Source organism: Magnolia sinica, chromosome 14 (assembly GCF_029962835.1).
Source record: "Magnolia sinica isolate HGM2019 chromosome 14, MsV1, whole genome shotgun sequence".
Lineage (NCBI taxonomy): Eukaryota > Viridiplantae > Streptophyta > Magnoliopsida > Magnoliales > Magnoliaceae > Magnolia > Magnolia sinica.
In genome coordinates this window covers 13,349,112-13,356,193 of record NC_080586.1, presented here as the reverse complement: position 1 = coordinate 13,356,193, position 7,082 = coordinate 13,349,112, and positions in this window count along the sequence as shown.

The following is a 7,082-nucleotide window of genomic DNA, read 5'->3' as shown; positions in this document are numbered from 1 at the left end:
AGTCCGACTCGGTCAGGGAAACCGAGTCGGATCGGGTTGGGTACGGTTTGGATCAAATCCTCCATTTCAATGGTAGATGTTCAACTCCCACTACTTTTTGCAGTGTGGTCCACTCGATCTTTAGATTTGTCTTATTTTTCGGCTCAAGCCTTAAGACGAGCCCGCCAAATGAATGGACGGTTTGGATATAACACATACCTCATGATGGGACCCACAAAACTTGCTTATGTCAATGCACCAACTGGCATGGTGCATGGTACTGGTACACCTGCCAGTCTGCTTACGTACACCTGCCAGAGTGGTTATAATTACCCTCCCATTAAATCATCATGATCATTTTTTGGGCCCACCGAGGTGTTGTTCACAAATTCAGACCGTCCATTATGTGTATCCCACTTGGAAGAGGGGTCAGACTAAGTTTCATATGCATCCAATTTTTAGGTGGGCCCCACCAAGTACTTTTATATGTTTTAGAAATGTCTTCACATGATTTTAGATGCTATCGCCCACCTGAGTTCCGTATACGGCTGATTTTTGGATATCCCATAATTTAAAGGAGACCCATCAAATGCACTGTGTTGATTGTCGACACAAATCACGGTGGGGCCCACACAGCTCGACCTCATGGAAAGTTCCCATGAGCTGGACGGCATAGAACCTCTTCCCCTGTGTCAGAGCTCGGTGCTCGATGCACCTCAAGCCTTGAGCGGGATTGGCTACTCCTCCTTTCACCCGCCAATGGCTGATGGTCAGCGCTCTATTGACCCCGCATGATGTCTTTATTTCATCCATACTGTCCATCTATATTTCTAAATCATTTTATGATATAAGCTAAAAATGAGGTATATCCCAATCTCAAGTAGACAATATTACAGTAAATAGTGTTGAATGAACATTGTATGTATTGGGTCGGATCGGATCAAAATCAGAACCATTAGGATCGGATTTCGGATCGGATCGGTTCGGATTGACCACTGATCCAAACTCGATTCGATGTATGATCGGATCTGAGTGGTCCTATTCAATCCGCATTGATCCAGGCCTTTGATTCGGTTCAAATCAGGTTGGGTTCTGCCCTGGACTGCTACTTTTATTTTTATTTTATTTTTTAATAAAGAAAAAGAAAAAAAATGGCTGTAATGGCCCGTATTGTAACGGTAACGGCAGTGGCTTATCACTACTGTTATTGAATACCTTGGTGTGAATTGAGGTAAGAAGGTAGCTCTTATGTATACTAGTAAAATGTGTGTGCCATGCATGTGAGACATTCCAAATTGCATTAAAAAGGGTAGAAAATATATAAAAAAGAAATTGGTATTTTTCTAAATTGGGAAAAAATGCATATGTATGTGGGAGTTTTTATCTTTGACTTTAGATGTATGAAACTGGGGCGATGTGCAATCCATATGGGCCCTCTTATATAGCTGCCGTTGTTGATCATCGTTGGGCCCACCTAATAAGAATGTCAGGTCCTTGTTTGAATGGCTCTGAACATCAGGTCCTGATGATATTTGGGTCATAGGAACAGTGGCTGACACGGGCACGGATTCAGTCAGGTCTGGACCTGATTGAGTTCTACTAGGTCATGACCGTGTGGCTCAATCGATCTATATGTTGTATATCCATTCCGTCTATCCGTTTTTCCAGCTCATTTTAAGGCATGGGCCTAAAAATGAAGAATATCCAAGTCTCAGGTGGACCACACCACCGGAAACATTGGTGATGAACCATTAGAAAATAAGCTGATTCGATCATGAAGTGGGCCGCAACTGCAGGTTGAGTCAGACCAGCTATTCTCTATTGATTCCAAAGGTTTGGCCACCTAATAAGCGCCCCGGCCTCATTTTTTTTGCCAAGTGATCTTCATGGTGGCCCCCAACATGGATGGCCTCTAGGTTAAGGGTGACCACTCGATAATGATGGAGAGTTGTCTAAAAGCCGTAGAAAATCAATGTTAGCCATCAAATCCATTGTACACTTTAGATAGTTGAAGAAGAGGAGAAGAGCGATAGCCCCCCCAAAAAAAAATGGCCCTTAATACGCTAGATATGGACCACCTATGGCTAAGGACGGCTTTAGATGGGCCACGTCCATCTCTGGATTGGTGAGTGAATTCCCCCCCTCCCTCTCTTCAAGAAGCAAAGAATGTTTTTATCCTGTCTCAAAATAATATAATAAACCTTCATTTAGACCTTAGTTCTCAATAATGCCATGAGCAATTGGCCTGATGGGCCCACCAAGATTTATATGTGAAATCTTATCCATCCATCACCTGATCCAGCCCATTTTAGGTGGACATAAAACTCAAGTGGGCCACACGATAGGAAAATGTGGGATTAGAGACATCCACCCTTGAAATCTTCCACGGGTCCAATGTGATGTGCATATGACATCCAAACCGTTCATAAGGTGATTACATGGAGGATGAAGGGAAAAACCAAATAGTTGCTTTATCCATGACTTGGTGTAGGTCCCAGGACGATTTCAAATGCGTGTGTCCGATCCCACTAGTCGCTGTGCCATGGCCCACTTGTGTTTTGCATGGCCCTGATTTCCGGGATCAAGTCTCATAATAATCTATTACAAACGATGAACAGAGTGGATTTCATTTAAACGTCACGGTGGACCCCACATGCATTTATGTGGCATTGCTGTCTTGGTAGCATTACTCAACCGCAACAAAGACCAAACAGGAACATTCACCGAGTCTTGACTAGGGGTGTACACGAACCGAGTTAACTCGATTAGCTCGCTCGGCTCGACTCGAAAGAGCTTGATTCGACTCGGTTTAAAGCTGAGTTCGCGCCAAGTTGAGCTGATTTTTTTAGCTCAAAAAAAATTTTGAACCGAGTTTGAGCTTGCCCAAGCTCTACTCGACTCAGATCTCGAATCGAACTCGGGTCGAACTAGTTCGGTGGCTCGGTTACTTTGATATTGATGTTGCTTACCAAATGTTTGATGAAAACATGAAACAAATATCATTCTTCCTTGATTTTGATGTTGCATGTAATGTGTTTGATGACATACTTGTAAAAAGCTACTGCTGTTGTTTTACATACAGTGAGAAATGGAAAGTGCATTGCATGTGTTTGTGAAAATGCCTTAGAAGCTCGATTTTGGCTTGAACTCGGCTCAAATTGGCCCGAGCTGCTGATCGAACCGAGCCGAGTTGGCTAATCAGGCTCAAGGACTGAGCCGAGCCGAGTTCAAGCTGAGACCGGCTCGAATCGGTGTACACCCCTAGTCTTGACTCATTAGCTGACAAAACTGAGTTTTAGATCCCACCATTCAATAATGACATTTTCTATGCAATATTGAGGTTGGCATGTTAATGGTGTCCATACAAGCCTCTAGCATAAAGGAAGGTAGGTATCTGGTGGGCCACCCACCATAAACTTCTATACAAAACTTAAAGTCAGTTTGATAAGCACAATTCATTATTCTAGAACATTTTCCCTAGATTGGTTACAATCCATCTAATGGCTCATTTGGGAGCTTGTATTTTGAATGCATTGGAATTTAAATACTAACTGCAGCAGAATCAAGATGATTCCAAGCCTCATCTGTGTTTGGATAGAATGAATTAAAATCCAATTCAGAATAGAATGCATTGGAAATCTTTAGTATATTCACTGGACTTGGATTTGATTAACAAAATCATTATTAATATCCAAATTAGTATGCATTCATGATATTTTAGGAACCTCATTCGGCTCCTTGTTCAAGTCTTTTGAAGTATTATTCTCGTTCCAAAATCGCCGCTCAGATTCTATCCCATCATCAAGAGTAACTGGGACTAATGCAATCATGTTTTTATATTTTAATTAAACACTTTTTATTTTCATTATGATTTATTTGTAATACGCCCATTAGAATATATACCTTGATAAAAAAAAAAAAAAAAGAGTAAAATCTAAGCCTTCAATGGGTCATAAATATAAAGATAAGGTATGAGTGATTAATTAACGTAACGATAGCTCATATCATTCCACTGATGTGATTTTATTGCTACAGCGAATAACTGAAACATTTTAAGATATCATCAATGTACTATATAGCACATATATAATAGATTAGTAGCCTAGTGATACTTCTGTTGCATGTGTTGACGTAGGGATGAATGTGATGAGGTTGATCACCGTCTTCCTCAAGGATAACCACTCTGAATCCACGGAGCTTCTCTTGACTCGCAAGGTTTTCAACCAAAAATAGTAAGTGTCCTATTTGGCTTCACCAAGTTGTTCTCCTAATTATTCTAAACACTTTTTACATTGGGCGCAACTCCTAAAGCCCAACGAATGAAGACTAATAATCAAAATAAAACTTACTATTTATAGTAAAAATGAAATTGAAATAAGGAAACGATCTGATGGTATTTTGCAAATCCGGCTTGCGCAATCTAGTGTAACAGGGTTGGGTGGCTAAAATAGCTTGTTCTACCCCAAAATCATATATTTTACGTCTGATAACTCATTCCCGATTGTGAGATACACCCAATTTAAGGTCTGACGGTCAGGATCACTTTTGTCGTTGACCGGGCCTTTTCTGATCCATCTTAACCATAGAGCATTACGCGACCTGCTCTACATCATGTGCACTCTTTCATTTTTTAGCCAAACAGCATTTCACTTGGATTACACTGGAAAAAAAAAAAAAAAAACTTAAGATTTCAAAATACACCAAATGTATGTATTTTGATCATTAATCTCCAACTACTTGGCTGCCAAACACAAAAAATTAACATCTTAGATTCAAAACATACCCATTTGCCTCTAAATCCAAGTTGTCAAATGACCCTAAAGTGTGGCCCACCTTTGATTGCCCATCTCTTGTACCATTTGCTTTGATAGGAGGATCCATATCGATTATAATATAAAAATTCAGATTTGAACCATACATCATGTGGGCCCATTCTCATCGTATCACTCCCTCGTACGTATACACAGAAAAATGCAGTAAATACAGTCAGAATTACAGTCGTAACACCAGTCAATTTGTAAGGTTTTTCAAATCCACCTACGAAATTCATACTAATAACTAGTCCAATCACGGGTCGATCTAGACCCTTCTAGATGCTCGAATATTATCTACTACGCCCAAGATCGGGAGAAGATTTACTTGAAATGACCTCTTACTGACTAAAATCCAAACTCTTATCTCAATTACGTTTTTTAAAAAAGCTTGTTGCTAAGTAATGATTATGATGATAAAATAAAAATAATTAAAAATATATATAAGGGGGGCAGATGGTGATTGGTGGGGCCCACCTTGAAAATATGATTGACCCCACTTTAGTTTGTCTGCTCCATGGATGTATGTAATGTGTGGACATCATTGACATTAGTAGCTTTGGCTATTGAAGGATTTAAGTCAATTTCGATGGCTTACCGCTCGATCCGGGGGGGTCCACTTGGGCTTCTGAGTCGCTTGGTACATGCATCTCTTCTCACTTTCTAATTTGGTACTTCAAAGTTTCTTGATGACTTGATGATGCTGAGCATGGTGGGCCATCCTGTGGCCGTTTTTCCACCTTAGGATTGGATCTTCGATCAATCTCTCGAACCCACCATGTGGTCCCTGGTGGGAGTGGATTAGGTGCGACCCTGGCCTTATCCAACATGGTGTGGCCCACCTTTGTGTACGTGTATTATATCCTTGATGTCCATTCATTTTTTCATGCTATTTTAAGGCATGCGATAAAAAATGAAGCATATTCAAATCTCAGGTGGAACAAAAACTAGAGGAAACAGTGGTGATTTAACGTGGACCATTGAAAACTCTTTTAGGGTCAATGTAATGTTTATTTTCCATCCAATCCATTGATAAGGTTACATGGACCTTCATTTTATATATATATATATATATATATATATATATATATATATATATATATATATATATATATATAAGCTTGATCCAAAACTTTGGTCGCCCAATTAGTTTTTAATAGTTAATAAACACTCTATCACTTTTTCCTGTTGTGTGGTTTATTTGAAATTTTGATTTGCTTCAGTTTTAGACTCATGCCATAAAATGATTTGGAAAAATGGATGGATGACATGGACATAATACACATACATCAAGATAGGCCCCACAGTTAGGGCCATACTTTGTTGGGTGAGGCCGCGGGTGCACTTTTTCCACTCCCGTCTCGACGGGGTTCGCTATTTTATACTTGCCTCTCATGTGTATTGTAAAATCTTAAATTTTTGTTATTTTGGATTTTTAAAAGTTTTTAAAAATTTTCATTATGAATAGTTTACATTGTTACTTATTGTTCCTTAACAAATAAATAACCAGACAAATCTGATTAATCAACAGTATGAAGCTAAATCCACCCAATCATTTAAACCTCGAGTCTAGTATTATAATTTGTTAATTTGAGACCCAAAATCTAGCTAACATATTACTTACTAATCAAGACAATCATAATTAAATAAAAGCCTACCTAAAGCTGAAACAACTAGAATTTATATATTAATTAACAAACCAAACTAACACCCTAAACTGTTAGATATTAAACGATTTAGAGTGATGATGAGGGTTTGAATTATTTAAATTCATAATGTAGCCTATTCACAACTAGCGAAAATAATAATCCAATCCTAATCACCTTAAACTATTAGTTCTTAAGCTAAAAAGTAAATAGTTTAGTTTAGTTTGTTAATTAATATCTGATCTTTTATTGTTTCGGTTTTATGTAAGTCTCTATTTTGATTAGTTAGTGATACGGTGGATAGATTTGAAATCTTTTATGAACAAATAACGATATTAGACTCAAGATTTAAATAATTGGATTGATTTATTGACTTTTTACGGTTGATTAATCAGATTTGTACTATTCTTTATTGGTATCACGTATAGGCTTATTTTGAGCGTTAAATGTCAATAAATGACAACGTACGTTAATTATAACAAAAATTTTCAAAAAAAAATTAGAAATCCAGAATAACCAAAATCTAAAATGTTACGGGTACTGACATGTCATACGTGAATAGGCAAGATTCAAGACGCTCATCATGTGTCGTCCTTCATTTGGATTGATAGGACAAAATCAGGTTGGTGCACTCATCAAGTGGGCC